The sequence below is a fragment of the Oryctolagus cuniculus genome, chromosome 11 (assembly GCF_051225735.1).
Source record: "Oryctolagus cuniculus isolate XC-2025 breed Fujian yellow rabbit chromosome 11, ASM5122573v1, whole genome shotgun sequence".
NCBI lineage: Eukaryota > Metazoa > Chordata > Mammalia > Lagomorpha > Leporidae > Oryctolagus > Oryctolagus cuniculus.
The window spans coordinates 59,979,152-59,998,370 of record NC_142877.1 but is presented as its reverse complement, the minus strand read 5'-3'; the positions used below and the strand labels follow the sequence as shown (position 1 = coordinate 59,998,370).

At 43.8% G+C, this 19,219-nt stretch overlaps 1 protein-coding gene across 50 annotated transcripts in view; it reads left to right on the top strand.

The window, feature by feature from the left end:
• Positions 1-19,219, top strand: part of R3HDM2 (R3H domain containing 2) — a 176,089-nt gene that overhangs the window by 50,743 nt on the left and 106,127 nt on the right. For 15 of the 50 annotated variants that reach the window (XM_089308588.1, XM_070052476.2, XM_070052464.2 and 12 more), the window contains one exon: positions 7,949-8,007. The exons of 34 other annotated variants lie outside the window; for them this stretch is intronic. The gene's annotated coding sequence lies outside the window, so the exon portion shown is untranslated. Of the gene's footprint in view, positions 1-7,948; positions 8,008-15,700; positions 15,841-19,219 lie in introns of all 50 variants that reach the window. One more of the 50 variants, XM_070052445.2, reaches the window with a different exon arrangement.

Below are 19,219 nucleotides of genomic sequence, written 5' to 3'. Positions count from 1 at the left end.
GATTTATTTCTTTATTTGAAAACATTACACAGAAAGAGAAGGAGAGACAGAGAGAGAGGTCTTCCATCTTCTGGATCACTCCCCCATTGGCCACAGTAGCTGTAGCTGCACTGATCTGAAGCCAGGAGCCAGGAGCTTCTTCCGGGTCTCACACGCAGTTGCAGGTGCCCAAGGACTTGGGCATCTTCTACTGCTTTCCCCAGGCCACAGCAGAGAGCTGGATTGGAAGTGGAGCAGCCGGGACTTGAACTGGCACCCATGTGAGATGCCAGCACTGCAGATGGCGGCTTTACCCGCTATGCCACAGCGCCGGCCCCTGCTTTCAATTCTTTTGGTTATGTATTTAAGTGTAGAATTGTTAGGCATATGATAATTCTACATGTAACTTTTTGAGGAAACACCAGGCTTTTATACAGTATTGTCTCATTTTACATTTCTACCAGTAACATGAGGATTCCTATTTTTCCATATCATCATCATTTAGTTTCCAATTAAAAAAAAAAAGATTGATTTAAAAGGCAGATGACAGAGAATGGGAGAGAGAGGCCTTCCAAATGCTGATTTACTCCTCAACTGGCCACAACAGTCAGATTAAGCCAGGCTGAAGCCAGGAGCCAGGAACTTTATCCAGGTCTCCAACATGGGTGGCAGGGGCCCAAGCACTTGGGCTATCTTCAGCTGCTTAATTTTTTTTCTTTTATTTATTTTCATTTTATTTGAAGGACACAGAGACAGATAGATCTTCCATCCTCTGGTTCACTCCAGTGCCCACAACAGCCAGGGCTGGGCCAGGCCAAAGCTAGAAGCCCAGAACTCAGTCTTGATCTCCCATGTGGTTGGCAGGAACCCAGATATGTGGGTCATCACCAGCAAAAGAAGGCTAAAAAGCCCAGACTTGGAGCAGCATTCTGATACAGGACCTCAGTGTCCCCAGTGAAAACTTAACTGCTGTCCTGAATACCCACTCTTTGTTAGTCTTTTTTTTTTCATCACCTTGAAGGTGTAGCCTTTGGGCCTCCATGATTTGTGATGAGAAATCTGCTATTAATCATACAGGGTTGTCTTATATGTGATGGGATGCTTCTCTTTTGGCTGCTTTTAGGAGTCTCTGTTTATCTTTGTTTGTTTATTTATTTTTAATTTTTTGCCAGGCAGAGTTAGACAGTGAGAGAGAGAGAGAGAGAAAGACAGAGATAGACAGACAGAGAGAGTTATAGACAGTGAGAGAGAGACAGAGAGAAAGGTCTTCCTTCTGTTGGCTTACTCCCCTAATGGCCGCTATGGCTGGCACTGCGCCGATCCGAAGCCAGGAGCCAGGTACCTCCTCCCAGTCTCCCATGTGGGTGCAGGGACCCAAGAACCTGGGCCATCCTCTGCTGCCCTCCCGGGCCACAGCAGAGAGCTGGACTAGAAGAGGAGCAACTGGAACTAGTACCCAGCACCCCAACCGGGACTAGAACCTGGGGTGTCAGCGCCACAGGCAGAGGATGAGCCAAGTGAGCCACACTACAGCCTATCTTTGTTTTTTAAACAGTTTGATTATGATGTGTCAGGTGAGAATCTCTGACTTTTTCCTAGTTGAAATTTGTTGGTATTCGTAGACATGCAGATAAGTGTGTGTGTGTGTGTGTGTGTGTGTGTGTGTGTGTGTGTGTGTTTTCCCCATCAAATTTACTTATTTAAAAGGCAGATAGACGGAAGGAGAGAAAGAGATCAGTTCTCTGGTTTCACTCCCCGAATGGCCACAGCAGCCAGGCTGATGCCAGGAGTACAGTGTTCGATATGGGTCTCCCATGTAGGTAGAGGGTACCCAAGCACTTGGGCTGTCTTCCACTGCTTTCTTAGGTGCACCAGCAGTAAGCTGGATCTGAAGTATATTAGTCAGGACTTTAACCAACACTTCAGTATGGGATGCTGGTGTTACAAGTGGTTACTCAACTCACTGTGCTACAACACTGGCTCCTCAGTTTGAGACCCGGCTGCTTCACTTCCGATCCAGCTCTCTGCTATGGCCTGAGAAAGCAGTAGAAGATGGCCCAAGTCCTTGGACCCCTGCACCCGTGTGGGAGACCTGGAAGAAGTTCCTGACTCCTGGCTTCGGATCAGCACAGCTCTGGCCGTTGCAGCCAACTGGGGAGTCAACCAATGGATGGAAGACCTGTCTCTGTCTCTGTCTCTGTCTCTGTCTGTCTCTCTGCCTCTCCTCTCTCCCTGTTTAACTCTGACTTTCAAATAAATAAATTAAAAAAAAATCACTGGCTCCTAGATGAGTGTTTTTCATCAGATTTGAGAAGTGTTTTTTTTTTTTTTTTTTTTTTGGCCATTGTTTCATTAAATGCTCTTTTCCCTTTTGTCTTCTCATAGAATTCCCAATATTCATTTGCTGGTATATGCTTAATTGATGTTCCACAGGTCTCTGAGGCTTTGTTCATATTTATTCTTTCTTTTTTTTTGTGCCTCAAACTAGATAATCTTTAATTTACTTAAAGATTTATTATCTTGTCTGCCTACTTAAATCTGCTGTTGAGCACTTTTACTGATTGTTTCCATTTCTATTATACTTTTCAACTCCAGAGTTTCTAATTCCTTTTTATAATTTCTGACTTTCTATTGCCAATCCAGATTTCATGAGGCAGTGTTCTTCTATGTTCTGTTAGTTATTTCCACATGATTTTCTTTCCTTTTTTGAACTTATTTAAAATAGCTGACTTAAAGATGATCTGGTAATAGTAAGTCTGATGCCTGGGCTTCCTTATCGACTTTGTGTTGATTGCCATTTTTCTTTTCAGTGGCCATACTTTGTATTTTAAAGTAAAATACTGCTTCATGTATAATATAAGAACTTTATAATAATATACAAGTCTATTACATTTACCCACTTAATAACTATTCCTCCTGCTCTCCATTTGTTTATGATGATTCAGTTTTCCATCCCTTATTAGATTCATTTAGTCTGAAGGACTAGTTTAGGTCTGCTGTTGATGAGTTCTTTCAACTTTCATGCATCTTAGATAGTCTTTTTGCTTTTGTTATTTTCTGAGAATATAGAATTCCTGGTTGACAGTTTTTCTTTTAGTCCATTGTTATTCCCTTGTCTTTAGACTTAAATAATTTCCAATGAGAGTTTTGTTATCTGTATCTTTTCTTCATTCATAATGTATCCTTTTCTTCTGGCATTTTTTAAGATTTTCTCTCTCACTGGTTTTGAGTTGTGGTCTTTTGAGCTTCTAGAATCTATGTTTTAAAGTTTTGATTTCAAGTTGGAAACTTTGAAGTTACTATTTTTTAAATATTTTTTATTTGTTTCTCCTCTTTGGATTTACAACTGACACACATATTTAGGTTATTTGTCCGTCATCACTATCAAGATAGAGTAGTTCCATCCCCACAAGGATCTCTACTGTTATTTCAAGAATATTACATGAATGGAATCATATAATATGGATAATTGACTTTTTTTTTTGACAGGCAGAGTGGACAGTGAGAGAGAGAGAGAGACAGAAAATAATTGACTTTTTTCGCCTCTTATGATTGGCTTTTTCTTAAGTGAGCATAATTATTTTGAGATTCATCCAAGTTGTTTCATGAATCAACAATTTGTTTCTTCTTATTGCTGTTACTCCATGATATGGCTGGACAACAGTTTGTTTAATCACTCATCTGTTGAAGGGCTTCTATGTTGCTTCCAATTTTTGGCCATTTTAATGAAGTTACCATGAACATTCATATACAGATTTAAGTGTAAACATAAGTTTTTATTTGTCTGGGGTAGATGCCCAAGAATGCAGTTGCTGGGTGGTAATATAATAACTACGGATTTCATTTTATAAGACATTGCCAAACTATCTTCTGAAGTGGCTATTCCATTTTATATTCCTACTAGCAATGTATAAGTGATCCAGTTGCATCCTTACTAGCTTTTGTTATTGTCAGTATTTTTTATTTTAACAATTATGATAGACATGCAGTAATAGCTTATTGTGGCGGTTCTAATTTGCATTTCCCTAGAGGCTAATGATTTTGAACATGTCTGTTTATGTCTTTTGCCAGCTTTATAATTGGGTTACTTCTTTACTGTTGAGCTTTAAGGGTTCTTCATATATTCTAGATACAAGTCCTTTGTCAGATACATAATTTGCAGTGTAATCTCTCTTTAACTTATGCTGCCAGTGAACTCTTGCCTCCTTGGCTTTCTCAGGTTCTCAATTCTGCCTTCTGCATTCAGGGAGCATGCTAGACTCTGCCCTTGCTTTCACTAGAGTCCTTTGCTTGTGATATTACCTGCAAATAAGAAATATGTTAGAAAATCTGTGGGAAATGGAATTAAAATAAATTTATTTTGGTGCAAAAATTTTTGAAATCCTTGCATATTAGGGATCTTTAAAAAGCTTATGGAAAATGTATGTTATGAAAAAACTCTTCATGGGTGGTCCCTGTGGCGCAATGGGTTAAGCTGCTTGCCTGTAGCATCAATATTCCATATGGTTCATGTCCCAGCTGCTCTTCTTCTGATAGAGCTCCCTGCTAATGCCCCTGGGAAAGCAGTGGAAGATGGCCCAAGTCCCTGACCCTTCCAGGTCCCTAAGACCTGGAAGAAACTCCTGGCTTTGGCCTGCACCAGCCCTAGTCATTGTGGCCATTTGGGATGTAAACCAGTGGATGGAAGATCTCTGTGTCTCCTCTCTGTAACTTTGCCCTTCAAATAAATAAGTTAATTTTAAAAAGAAAACTATATATCAATTTCAAACTATTTTTGTATCAACATGAACATATTTTGATTTTGTTTTCTGTGAACTTTTTGAAGTACCCTCATACTTGCTAGGCATTAAGTTTGGGTAATCATGGAGCTCACCTCATTGGTTTGCCATCTCTGGAATCCTTGTCCTTCGCCTGATAAACTGTGACTTAAAAACTGTTGTTTCATGCATTTTTGGTCTGCCTTTTATTTCTGCTAGGAGGTAAAACTGATTATTTTTTAAGATTCATGTATTTTAGAGGCAGAGTTGGAAGGAATTGGAGAGAAAGAGGAGAGAGAGATCTTCTATCTGCTGGTTCACTCCGCAAATGACTCAATGGCCAGGGCTGGGTCAGGCCAAAGGCAGGAGCCACGAGTTTCCTCTGTGTCTGGCACGTGGGTGAAGGGGCCCAAGCACTAGGGCTATCTTCTGCTGCTTTCTGAGGCCATTAGCAAAGAGCTGTATTACAAGTGGAACAGCCTAGACTTGAACCGTGTCCGTATGGGATGCTGGTATTGTAGGCAATGGCTTAATTCATTGCACCACAGTGCTGGCCCTCTGATTCCTCCCTTCCAAACCAGTAAATTTTTGTTAACATTAGATACACACATTGTTACTTAATATTGTCCAATAATTCCTTCCTATCTAAAGCTGTTTTTTTTAAAAAAATTAATTTGACTTGTTTTATATTCAGAGAGAGAGAATAACAGAGGTCTTCCACCTGCTGCTTCACTTTCCAAATGCCTTCACTTGCCAGGGCCAGGTGTACTGAAGCCAGGATCCTGGAACTCAAATGGATTTCCATGTGGGTTGCAGGGACCAAGTACTTGAGCCATCAACTACTGCTTACCAGGGTGTGCATTAACGGGAAGCTAAAATTAGCCAAGCCCTCCAGTACAAGATGCAGGTGTCACAGTGTTGTCTTAACTGCTACACCAAATGCCCACCCCTCAAATTCTTTAAAAGGAGAAATGGAAGCCAAATAAAGCTCAGATAAAATATACTTCTAATGTTGTTTGATGTCTGTTGAAACCCAGGTACTTCTAGCAGTTTGCAAATCAATGAGATACAGGTGTGGAACTAGGTATAGGTCAGCTCCCTTAGCACAAGATGAGAGCGTGAAAAAAATTTAGTGACAGCTTAAACATAGTAATATATCCTTTCTTGTTCAAAGTTCTCTTTGGATTTAATGCTAAATTCTGTGTACTGTTTTTTTTTTCCTCTTTTTTAAAAAAAAAAAGATTTACTTTATTTATTTGAAAGAGTTACAGAGAGAGGTAGAGATAGAGAGAGAGGTCTTCCATCCACTGGTTCACTCCCCAATTGGCTGCAACAGCCGGAGCTGTGCCGATCTGAAGCCAGGAGCCAGGAGCTTCTTCCAGGTCTCCCACGCAGGTGCAGGGGCCCAAGGACTTGGGCCATCTTCTACTGCTTTCTCAGGCCATAGCAGAGAGCTGGATCAGAAGAGGAGCAGCCAGGACTAGAACCTGCGCCCATATGGGATGCGCTTCAGGCCAGGGCTTTAACCCACTGTGCCACAGCGCCAGCCCCTCCTCTTTCTTAATCTTTTCCTTCAAAGAATGTATATGTGTAAAATCTGAACTTCTGCATTTTAAGGTTAGGGTGACAGTTAAAATAGCCTTTGCAAACTAAGTGCATCTAGATGTTTCTCCTTTGATTTTTATAATTTATTTTGGAGCTTATATTTGAGTTTGACAGTTTAGTATATATGATAGTAGTTCTTAAAGATTTTTCTTTGTATTTCAGAGCTGCACCTATCTATGTAAGTAGTTGGGTGAAGTAATGTATTGCCATAGGACCACATAACTATTAAATTTTTTTTTTTTTTTTTTTTTTTTTTTTTTTTTTTACAGGCAGAGTGGACAGTGAGAGAGAGAGACAGAGAAAGGTCTTCCTTTTTGCCGTTGGTTCACCCTCCAATGGCCGCCGCGGCCGGTGTGCTGCGGCCGGCGCACCGCGCTGATCTGATGGCAGGAGCCAGGAGCCAGGTGCTTTTCCTGGTCTCCCATGGGGTGCAGGGCCCAAGCACCTGGGCCATCCTCCACTGCACTCCCTGGCCACAGCAGAGAGCTGGCCTGGAAGAGGGGCAACCGGGACAGAATCCGGCGCCCCGACCGGGACTAGAACCCGGTGTGCCGGCGCCGCTAGGCGGAGGATTAGCCTAGTGAGCCGCGGCGCCGGCCAACTATTAAACATTTGAAGAAAAAAATTTTTGGACTTGTTTTCTTGGATTGGGCTACAAACTAGGTGGCTTTGAGCTCTGGAACTTTTTCTTTTTAAGATTTATTTATTTATTATTTAAAAGAGTTAGAGAGAGATCTTCCATCTGCTGGTTCACTCCCCAAATGGCTACAAACAGGTGGCACTGGGCCAGGCCAATGCCAGGGACCAGGAACTTCTCTGGGTCTCCCACATGAATGGCAGGGATCCAAACACTTGGGCTGTTCTCTGTTGCTTTTCCCAGGCCGTTAGCAAGGAGCCAGATTTGAAGCGGAGCAGTTGGGACTTGAATTGGCACTCTTATGGGATGCCAGTTTCACAGGTGGCAGCTTTACCCACTACACCACAATGCCGGCCCCAAGCTCTGGAATTTTTCAAAATGGGCTGCCTCTGCCAGTCTTATAACTAAAGTTTTTTTTGTTGTTGTTGTTTTGTTTTTTTTTGATTGATTTGAAAGGCAGAGTTAGAGAGGCGGAGGCAGAGAGAGTCTTCCATCCACTAGATTACTCCCCAGATGGCTACAATGGCCAGAAGTGGGCTGATCTGAAGCTAGGAGCCAGGAGCCTTTTCCAGGTCTCCCACATGGGTGCAGGGACTCAAGGACTTGGGGTATCTTCTGCTGCTCTCCCAGGCCATAGCAAAGAGCTAGATCAGAAGTGAAGCAGCCAGGATTCAAACCAGCACCCATTATGGGATGCCGCACTGCAGGCAGTGGCTTTACCCGCCATAGCACAGTGCTGGCCCCGTAAGTAAAGTTTTATTTTTATTTCCAGTCTATTGCTTCTGCTGATGAACTAAGATTGACTATTAGTTGTTTTGGACAGTGCTTCTCTAGATACTTTTTTAGTGGTAGCCTGGTAATTATGCGTTGGATGAATGAATGCCTGTTTATCAATATCTCCCTTCTTATATTTCATTTGCAGTTTTTCCATTTATCCTTTGGTCTTTTTTTTTTTTTTTTTTTGCTCCAGAGTAAACCAAGAGAAGAAAATAGATGAACCTGAAACCATTCCTTCTCCTTTAAATATTGGTATGTCCTGAGGCCACTATTTTTCCTTCTAGCATTTTGTTTTGCTGCTCTGCCACTGTTCTCACCATGCATTTTCCTTTTTGACCCCACTTAAAGCCCAGGGGTTCAACTACTTTCAGAGTTTGATGATCCTAGATTCCAATCCCTCCTGTGTAAATGTCTATTACTTTGTGTCAGTTCCTGGCACATTACATTTACCATGTATTAAACAGAAATTTATCCAGCTTTTTTTTCCAAAGTGATTTCTTCTTCAGTATCTCTATCTCACTGAGTGGAAATATCTATCTAGTAGTTTTCAACCTTTTTGGTATCCTTTATACTTCTAAAAAATCAGGTCTCCAAAGAGCTTTGGTTTCTGTGAGTTAATACTTATAAATACTAGTGTATTGGAAATTAAAACAAATTTAAACCATTAATTAAAAAGAGCAGTAAATCTATTAAATGATGACATATTTTTTATATTTTTCTGAAAAATAACTTTCTTTTTTTATTTTATTTTTGACAGAGTGGACAGTGAGAGTGAGAGAGAGAGAGAGAGAGAGAGAGAAAGGTCTTCCTTTTGCCGTTGGTTCACCCTCCAATGGCCGCCGTGGCCGGCGTGCTGCGGCCGGTGCATCGCGCCGATCCGAAGCCAGGAGCCATGTGCTTCTCCTGGTCTCCCATGGGGTGCAGGGCCCAAGGACTTGGGCCATCCTCCACTGCACTCCCAGGCCACAGCAGAGAGCTGGCCTGGAAGAGGGGCAACCGGGACAGAATCCGGCGCCCGGACCGGGACTAGAACCCGGTGTGCCAGCGCCACAAGGCAGAGGATTAGCCTCTTGAGCCACGGCGCCAGCCAAAAATAACTTTCTAAAACAAACAACAAAACTTAGAGATATGTCTTTTCATTTCACAAATCTTTTTAATGGTTGAATTAATAAACACAGTTGGATTCTCATACCTACCCTTTAATTCAAAGTAGTTGTGGTATTACATGACCATATAACTTCTTAGTTTTAAGGCTTTATTTATTTACTTATTTGAAAGTCAGAGCAACAGTGAAAGAAAAGCAGAGAGAGAGATCCTCCATCTACTGATTCACTCTCCAAATGACCAGAACAGCCAGGTGTGAGCCAGGATGAAACCAGGAGGCAGGAACTCCATCCAGTTCTCCCACCTGGGTAGCAGGGGCCCAGGCACATTAGCAAGAAGCTGGATTAGAAGGGGAAACAGCTGGGACTGAAACCTGTGATATGATATAGGATGTCAGTGTCACAGGCAGCAGCTTAACTATTTGCACAAGGACAACACCCCATATAGCTTCTTCTTCCTTTTTTTTTTTTTAAGATTTATTTTTATTTATTTGAAAGTCAGAGTTACAGAGAGAGGTAGAGACAGAGAGAGAGGTCTTCCATCTGCTGGTTCACTCCCCAAATGGCCACAATGGCTGGAGCTTTGCCTATCCAAAGCCAGGAGCCAGGAGCTTCCTCCGGTCTCCCACGTGGGTGCAGGGCCCAAGTCCTTGGGCCATCTTCCACTGCTTTCCCAGGCCAGAGAGCTGGATCAGAAGAGGAGCAGCTGGAACTAGAACCGGCACCTATATGGGATGCCGGTGTGTCAGGCCAGGGCTTTAACCCACTGTGCCACAGCGCTGGCTCCCCCATTTGGCTTCTTGAAACTGTTATATACATGACAGCATGAGTGTGGAATGATAAACAAGATATTGATAGTATAAAAATGATTTTGACCTTCCAAGTCCTATGGAAAAATCTTGGGGATTACCAGGGGTTCCAGACCACATTTTGAGGACTGCTTTTCTGTTCAGTCTTCTTGGTGTCCTTAGATACCTCTTCCTATCCCAGTATTCCCACATATCCCTTATGTCTCTAAGTCTTTAAAGTTTCTGCCCCAGAGTCCCCTCATTTACAGCCAGAGTTCTAAGCTCATCTTATTCCTGTCTGATGTCCATGCCTCTGTTTTTTTTTTTTTTTTTAAGATTTATTTGTTTATTTGAAAGGCAGAGTTAGAGAGATCTTCCATCCACTGCTTCTTTCCCCAAGTGACCACAACAGCCAAATCTAGGCAAAGCCAGGAGTCAGTAACCCTGTCCTGATCTCCTACATGAGTGGCAGTGCCCAAGTACTCAGGCCATCATCCACTGTCTTTCCAGGTAAGTTAGCAGGAAGCTGGACTCGATATGAGATGGCCGCATAGCAAACTGGCTTAACCTCCTGTGCCATAGCACTGTACCTCCACCTTTTCTTTTAAAGAAAGCTTTGGGAGGTGGGCATGTGGCCACCTAGTAATTAAGACATCAATTAGGGCCGGTGCTGCGGCTCACTAGGCTAATCCTCCGCCTTGCAGCGCCGGCACACCGGGTTCTAGTCCTGGTCAGGGCACTGGATTCTGTCCCGGTTTCCCCTCTTCCAGGCCAGCTCTCTGCTGTGGCCCGGGAGTGCAGTGGAGGATGGCCCAAGTGCTTGGGCCCTGCACCCCATGGGAGACCAGGATAAGTACCTGGCTCCTGCCATTGGATCAGTGCGGTGCGCTGGCCACAGCATGCTGGCCGCGGTGGCCATTGGAGGGTGAACCAACGGCAAAAGGAAGACCTTTCTCTCTGTCTCTCTCTCTCACTGTCCAGTCTGCCTGTCAAAAAAAAAAAAAAAAAAAGAAGAAAAGAAAAAGACATCAATTAGGACACATGCAAATTGCACCCAAGTACCTGGGTTTGGTTCCCAGTCTTGGCTCCTGATTCCAGCCTCCTACTAATGCAGACTCTGGGAGGCAGCAATGATGACTCAAGTAATTGTGTCCTTGCCATCTGCTTGGGAGACTTGAATTGCATTCTTGGCTCTTGGCTTTGGCCTAGCACAACCTTGTCCATTTTGGGCATTTGAGGAATGAGACTAGCCCCAGGTGGTTTTAAGTGTTTAAAAATTCATTCATTTATTTATTTGAAAGGCAGAATGACAGGGGAAGAGAGAGCAAGTAAGCGAGCTTCCATCTGCTCGTTCATTCCCCAGTTGCCCACTACATCTGGGGCTAGGCCAGACCAAATTCAGGAACCATGAACTCTATCCGGATCTCCCACGTGGGTAGTCAGGACCCAGGTACTTAGACCGTCATCCACTTCTTTTCCCAGGCACATTAGCAAGGAGCTGGATCAGAAGTAAAGGATCTGGAAATGAAATTGGCACTGCAGTGTAGGATGCCAGCATTGCAAACAGGGGCTTAACGACTGCACCACAACACTGGCCCTTAAAATTTGTAGTTGTCTTAAATTACTTTCAGGCTTATGAAGAGAGAATGGTGTGTATTGTGATGACCATGGGAAAATATAGTTTTGAATACAGAATAATATTTCTGCATTGCACACATTGTTGAGTTTATTGAATACATTTGGGTCTGGCTATTCTTATAGTCCTCAAGGTACAGTCTTCAGATTGTCCAGCCAACACTATTCATCAGAGCCTATATTTGAATCATTCTTGAATAGGTTGAAACTTGCATGATTAATATGAACCCAGGATTTTGGACTGTCCTTATCTAACCATTAAGATTTTGGTACCAGGGGCCAACACTGTGGCTTAGCCAGTAAAGCTACGGCCTACAGTGCCGTCATCCCATATGGGCGCTGGTTTGAGACCTGGCTGCTCCACTTCTGATCTAGCTCTCTGATATTGCCTACGAGAGCAGTAGAAGATGTCCCAAATGCTTGGGCCCCTGTACCCATGTGGGTGACCTGGAAGAAGCTCTTGACTTCTGCAATCTCTCTCTCTCTCTTTCTCTGCCTCTGTGTAACTCTGCCTTTCTAATAAATAAATAAATCTTAAAAAAAAAAAAAAAAAGACTTTGGCACCAAAGCCATAATACATGGGCCATTGGAAAACATCCAAATCAAGCTGGCACCGTGGCTCAATAGGCTAATCCTCCACCTTGCGGCGCTGGCACACCGGGTTCTAGTCCTGGTCGGGGCACTGGATTCTGTCCTGGTTGCCCCTCTTCCAGTCCAGCTCTCTGCTGTGGCCAGGGAGGGCAGTGGAGGATGGCCCAAGTCCTTGGGCCCTGCACCTGCATGGGAGACCAGGAGAAGCACCTGGCTCCTGGCTTCGGATCAGCGCCGTGTGCCGGCCACAGTGGCCATTGGAGGGTGAACCAACGGCAAAGAAAGACCTTTCTCTCTGTCTCTCTCTCTCACTGTCCACTCTGCCTGTCAAAAAGAAAAAAAAAAAAAAAAGGAAAAAAAAGAAAAACATCCAAACCATTTTCCAAAACATAACAACCCTCACTACTAGAGATATAATTAGTGAGTAAGAGTTTAAATTGATGTTAAACCTATGACATAGTGGTATAAAAAATAGAATTTTAATACCTTTCTTTCTAAAAACTGTCTCCTGAGGTGGGCATTGTGGTACAGTGATTAAATCACTGCTAGTAATGCCCACATCCTGTATCCAAGTGCTGAGGTTTGAGTCCCACTCTGCTTCTGAATCAGCTTCCTGTTAATGTGCACTCTGAGAGACAGCAGGTGATGGCTCACTTTCTTGCTTCTGGGTCGAATTTCAGACTTCTGGCTTTGACCTGGCTCAGCCTCAGTTCTTGTGGGCATTTACAGTCTGAACCATCAGAGAGATTTTTTTTCTCTCACTCTCTGTTGCTCTGCTTTTCAAATAAATAAAACTACAAAAAATCTGTTTCTTATCTTTTGGATTTGATTTTATGTAATAACTGCTATTTCCAAATAGTACTATTGTTTATTAGTTCTCTTGTTATCAGATTTTCTAAATTCCTGAAAAATACTTTACCTTTTTTTTTTTTTTTTTTTTTTTTTTTTTTTGGATCCATTAGAATTCTGGTATCTGTGACAATTTCAGCAGCATTCTTTGTTGCCAAGGGCTTGGGGGTTTGTTGACATGAATCCATTTTCTTTGACTCCTGATTCCCCCACCCCAGGCTCTCTAGCCTGTGGTCTATTTTTAAATCCTGCTGCTGTGCTCTGTATTGCAGCAGTTCTTCCTGAATTATTTATCATTGTTTGGAGCTGAATGGAGCAGTATATATTTTTTTTCACCACTGCTCATTAGAACCCACGTGTCTGTCTTCAACTTGGTTGACAGATTTGGTTCATGTGAAATCCCACCGGCCCATCCTGAGGAGGCTGTGAGGCAGTATGGAAACAGGTCGCAGTCTGCAGTGTGTGTAAAATAAGTGGGACTCTAATGTTATGGTATACATCTATATGTTTTTGTTTCAGGATCGGTGAGACAGTAGCTATGCCAGCCATAGACTGCTAAAAGATAGAGATTGTGTTTTGCTGGCTTTTCTGATGACATTAAATTTTTTTGTGGGTATTGCGTTGATGATGGTTATTTAGGAGAGGTATAGGAGAAATCTGTGAAAAGTATAACATTAACTTAAAACATTAAGGTTCTTTTTTAGTTATAAATATGATTCAGATATTTGAGGAGACTGCAGTTGTCTGGTTTGGGGGTATACATTGTGAGGGATTGGTTTGTTTTGTTTGGGGCTATTTCTTATCGCCTGTCTCTCCTTTACAGACTATGGAGGGAGATGGCAGTATCTAACAGCAAGGCAATTATGTTGAGTGATACTTCCTCCCTTTTTGTGTTTTGCAGTGCATCAGAACTGATGCTTCCTTCTTGTCTTCATTCTGTGCAGTTTCCTCCATCACATCTACATGAAAATATTTTTTTCCCTTTGTAGCCCTGCTTTTTTTCTCTTTGAAAAGTGTGTATACTACCACTTGTGCATTCTTTACTTCTTTAAGTATTTAACCCTTTCATTATCACTGTGAGCCGAAAGGGAAGAGCTGTCACTCATTTGGGCATTGAAGAGGGTAAAATCTTTTTGCCTGCCTTTCTCTTTTGGCTATCTCTGAGTTTGGGTGTACCTTTTGAAAAAAATATGGGTGTAGATTTGACTCCTGTTTTGTTTTGTTTTGTTTTGTTTTCTTCTTGTAAATGATTGTCTCAGTTTCCTTCTTTCTTTTTCTTTTTTAAAAGATTTTATTTATTTGACAGGCAGAGTTACAAACAGAGGGAGAGACTCAGAGAGAGCTCCTCCATCCACTGGCTCACTCCCCAAATGGCTGCAATGGCCAGAGCCGGGCCAATCCGAAGCCAGGAGCCAGGAGCCTCATCCATGTCTCCCACATGGGTGCAGGGGTCTAAGCACTTGGGACATCTTCCACTGCCCTTCCAGCCATTAGCAGAAAGCTGGATTCAAAGTGGAGCAGCCAGGACACGAACTGGCACCGATATGGGATGCTGGCACTGCAGAGGGAGGCTTAGCCTACTGTGCCACAGCACTGGCCACTTGACTCCTGTTCTTGAAGTAATGATACAGTATATTTTTTTAAAGATTTATTTATTTATCTGTAAAGCAGAGTTATAGAAAGGCAGAGAGAGAGAGAAAAGGGAGAGGTCTTCCATCTGCTGGTTCACTCCCCAAGTGGCTACAATGGCCAGTAGGACTTGAGCCATTCTCTGCTGTGTTCCCAGGTGCATCAGCAGGGAGTTGTATTGGAGGTGGAGCAGCCAGGACTCAATCCTGCGCCCACTGGGGATGCTGGTGCTGCAAGGCTTTAAACCTGCTGTGTCAGAGTGCCGGGCCCTCACAAACATGTTTTTAAACTCCAGATTTCAATTTTAAGGGCAAGAATAACTATCTTGTTTCCTGTAGGCTGCTTTTTTTTTTTTTTTAAGATTATCTATTTTAAAAGACAAAGTTACAAAGAGAAGAGAAAGAGAGAGAGATATCTTCCATCTACTCGTTCATACTCCAAATGGCTGCAGTGGCCAGGGTGGGGCCAGAAGCCTGGAACTGTATCCAGGTCTTCCACATTGGTGGCAGGGCCCAAGTACTTGGGCTCTCTTCCCCTGCTTTCTTGGGCACATTAGCAGGGAGCTGTATTGGAATTGGAGCTGCCAAGATTCGAACTGATGTTCATATGGGATGAATGGCATTCAGCAGTTTAAAATGCAGTGCCAGAATGCTGGCTCATCCTGTGAACTCTTATGAATTGCTCCTACTGCTTTTAGCGCCTGATAGGCAGCCACTTGCCATCTAATGGAGCAGACTAGTTGGGTGGTAGGGCACTAGGATAGGGAAAGCAGAATTCTAGGTATTGTGGATTCTCTATATCTTTTAGAATGCTAAGAATGATAAGACTTTGCAGTCTTACTTGATATTATATTTTGGAGACTAAAATGGCAGACTATAATTTAATGTAGCAAAAAGATATAATAGGTATATTACTCTATTTGCTGCTGCTATAATAAATACCTTAGAATAGGTACGTTATAAAGAATGTAGATTGGCGCCACGGCTCACTAGGCTAATCCTCTGCCTTGCGGCGCCGGCACACCGGGTTCTAGTCCCGGTCGGGGCGCCGGATTCTGTCCCGGTTGCCCCTCTTCCAGGCCAGCTCTCTGCTGTGGCCAGGGAGTGCAGTGGAGGATGGCCCAAGTGCTTGGGTCCTGCACCCCATGGGAGACCAGGAGAAGCACCTGGCTCCTGCCATTGGATCAGCGCGGTGCACAGGCCGCAGAGCACCGGCCGCGGCGGCCATTGGAGGGTGAACCAACGGCAAAGGAAGACCTTTCTCTCTGTCTCTCTCTCTCACTGTCCACTCTGCCTGTCAAAAAAAATTAAAAAAAAAAAACAAAAAAAAACGTAGATTTATTTTGCTCAGGTTTGGAGGCTGAAAGTCAAGACAGCATGGAAGTGGCTGTATTTGAGAGGAGACAGCTTTACATGTGAGAGAAAACCCGGTGATCTTCCGAGGATTTTCCTAACCTGCACTGTCCAATATAGTAGAGATTTACATAAAAAGTAAGTTCTTCAGTTGTGTTAACACAATGCAAGTGTCCAATACCCAGAATTTCGTCATCACAGAACTTTTTTTTTTGAAAGCTTTCATTTAATAAATACAAATTTCATAGGTACAGCTTTAGGAATATAGCAGGTCTTCCACCCATAACCGCCCTCCCACCCCCACTCCTGTCCCACCTCCTCCTCCCTCTCCCATCCCATTCTTCATTAAGATTCATTTTTAATTAACTTTATATACAAAAGACCAGCTGTATACTAAGTAAAGATTTCCACAATTTGCACCCACACAGACATACAAAGTATAAAGTACTATTTGAAGACAAGTTTTACAGTTAATTCTCATAGTATAACTCATTAAAGACAGAGGTCCTATATGGGGAGTAAGTGCACAGTGATTCCTGTTGTTGATTTAACAATTGACACTCTTATTTATGATGTCAATGATCACCTGAGGCTCTTGTCATGAGCTTGCGAAGGGTATGGAAACTTTTTTTTTTTTTTTTTGGTGCAGGGCCCAAGCACTTGGGCCATCTTCCACTGCCGTCCCGGGCCACAGCAGAGAGCTGGACTGGAAGAGGAGCAACCAGGACAGAATCCAGCACCCCAACAGGGACTAGAACCTGGGGGGCCGGCGCCACAGGCGGAGGATTAGCCTAGTGAGCCACAGCGCCGGCCTGCTTTTTTTTTTTTTTTTTTTTCCTTTTTAAGATTTATTTATTTGAAAGAGTTATAGAGAGGCAGAGAGAGAGAGAGAGAGAGAGAGAGGTCTTCCATACACTGGTTCACTCCCCATTGGCCGCAATAGCAGAGCTGGGCCAATCCAAAGCCAGGAGCCAGGAGCTTCCTCCAGGTCTCCCACGCAGGTGCAGGGGCCCAAGGACCGCTTTCTCAGTGGAGCAGCTGGGACTTGAACCAGCGCCCATATGGGATGCTGGCACTGCAGGCAGTGGCTTTACCCACTATGCCACAGTGCTGGCCCCTGGAAGCCTTTTGAGTCTACAAACTCTGTCAGTATTTCAACAAGGCCATAAGCAAAGTGGAAGTTCTGCCTTCAGAGAAAAGTATATCCTTCATCATAGGAAGTTCTTTTGGATTTTATTGTCTTAAACATTTTACTTGTATATTAGTTCCTGTGCGTGAGGAAATTACCCAGAGGCAGAGAAAGACTACTGGAAAAGATTAGTCAAAATAGTCCTTGGAATACAGTGCCATGAGTGGTTTGTGATTGCAATAGTTAGAGTAGAAAACACTTTCTAAGACATGGGACAATGAATAGAGCCCTTGAAAGGGCATTGCCTTAGTCGTGATACCAAATTAATACTAGTCTAAGGCTATCTTTATTAACCCAACAAAGTATAAATGCAAGCCTCAGAAGGATCAAATTGTTCCCAAGTCAAAGTACCAAAACAAAATCCAAATTAATGGGTTATTTAAAACAATTCCATCTATATGAAATGCATTATATTTGTTCTCTTTATATAAATTAAAAAGTAAGAATAAATAAGCCCAAAACATTTAAGACAAAAAAAAATCCCCCCATCAGCCAACAATGTAAAATTTGTATTTGACATCTAGTCACAAAATTATCAGGTATGCAAAGAAACAGCAGAGGAAACTGTCCATTATGAAGAGAAAAATCAATCAATAGAAATAGAGCCAGAGGCCAGTGCCTCTGGCCAGTACCGCCTGTGGCGCTGGTACCCCGGGTTCTAGTCCAGGTTGGGATGCCAGATTCTGTCCTGGTTGCTCTTCCAGTCCAGCTCTCTGCTGTGGCCCAGGAGGGCAGTGGAGGTATATAGCCCAAGTGCTTGGGCCCTGCACCCGCATGGGAGACCAGGAGAAAGCACCTGGCTCCTGGCTTCGGATCAGCGCAGCGCGCCGGCCGTAGCAGCCATTTGGGGGGTGAACCCACGGAAAGAAGACCTTTCTTTCTGTCTTTCTCTCTCACTGTCTAACTCTGCCTGTCAAAAAAAAAAAAAAAAAAAAAAAGAAAGAAAGAAAAGAAATAGACCCAGAAATGACACAAATGATAGAGTTAGTAAACAAGGACATTGTAACACTTAAAACTGTTATGTGTGTTCAAAAAGACTGAGCATGTTATGTAGAGATGAGGAAGATATAAAAACAATCTGGCTCAGACTGAAAGCTGCAGTGTCTAAGATGAAAAGTGACCAGGATTAACAGTAGATAGGTACTATAGAAGAAAGCATTAGTGAAATTGGATAGCAAAAGATATTTATCCAAAATGAAACATAGCAAACAGACTGAAAATAGAAGGGAACTGTCGCTCCCCCTCTTCGTGGAGGAACGACACTAAACCCTGCCTAGGCTTCATATCCGAGTCACGGCACCATTATGTCGCTCCCCCTCTTCGTGGAGGAACGACACAGGACCCTGCGCTGTTCTTTTGTCTGCTCGGCCCTCCCCGGGTTTGCTGCTGGTTCTTCCCGGGTTGGCTACCAACCCTTCCACCTCCGTGGAAGGGCGGTTCCCCCTAGCCACTTTCCCCACTTCCGCGGGGGAGCGGCACACCGCCAGCCGGCTCTCTCGGGGGCTGCACAGGTGTTCCTTCAGATAGATGTTCCCTGGTGCATGTTGTCTCTCTCTTCCTTTATAGTCCTCTTCCACCAATCCCAACTCTGCTACCCACACGCCGAGTACGCTGCCCTCCTCCAATCAGGAGCAGGTCCTGCTGTTTATTGGTTGAACTGGAGGCAGCTGTGTAGAAGCTGTTTCTCCCTTCTCAGCGCCATATTGTGGGAGAGCAGATGCATAGAATAAGTCTTAATTCCAGTAACTTAGTCTAGTCCGAGTTGCTCCCCACAGGAACAGAGTGTCAGTGATGGAATATCAAGCAGTCTTAAGAATATGTGCTGGCCGGCACCACGGCTCACTAGGCTAATCCTCCGCCTTGCAGTGCCGGCACACCGGGTTCTAGTCCCAGTCAGGGCGCCGGATTCTGTCCCGGTTGCCCCTCTTCCAGGCCAGCTCTCTGCTGTGGCCTGGGAGTGCAGTGGAGGGTGGCCCAAGTGCTTGGGCCCTGCACCCCATGGGAGACCAGGATAAGTACCTGGCTCCTGCCATTGGATCAGCGTGGTGCGCCGGCTGCAGCGCACTGGCCGCAGCGGCCATTGGAGGGTGAACCAACGGCAAAGGAAGACCTTTCTCTCTGTCTTTCTCTCTCTCTCTGTCCACTCTGCCTGTCAAAAAAAGAAAAAGAAAAGAATATGTGCTGTTGCTCTGGCCTCAGAATCAGCCCTTAAGGCATTCGGATCTGGATAAAAAACCCATGAGAATATTTCAGGCATGGAAAGCCAGGACACTGTGGGGGGAAAAAATGGCCTAAATGAAAGATCTCTGTGGTGAGATCCCAGTGGAA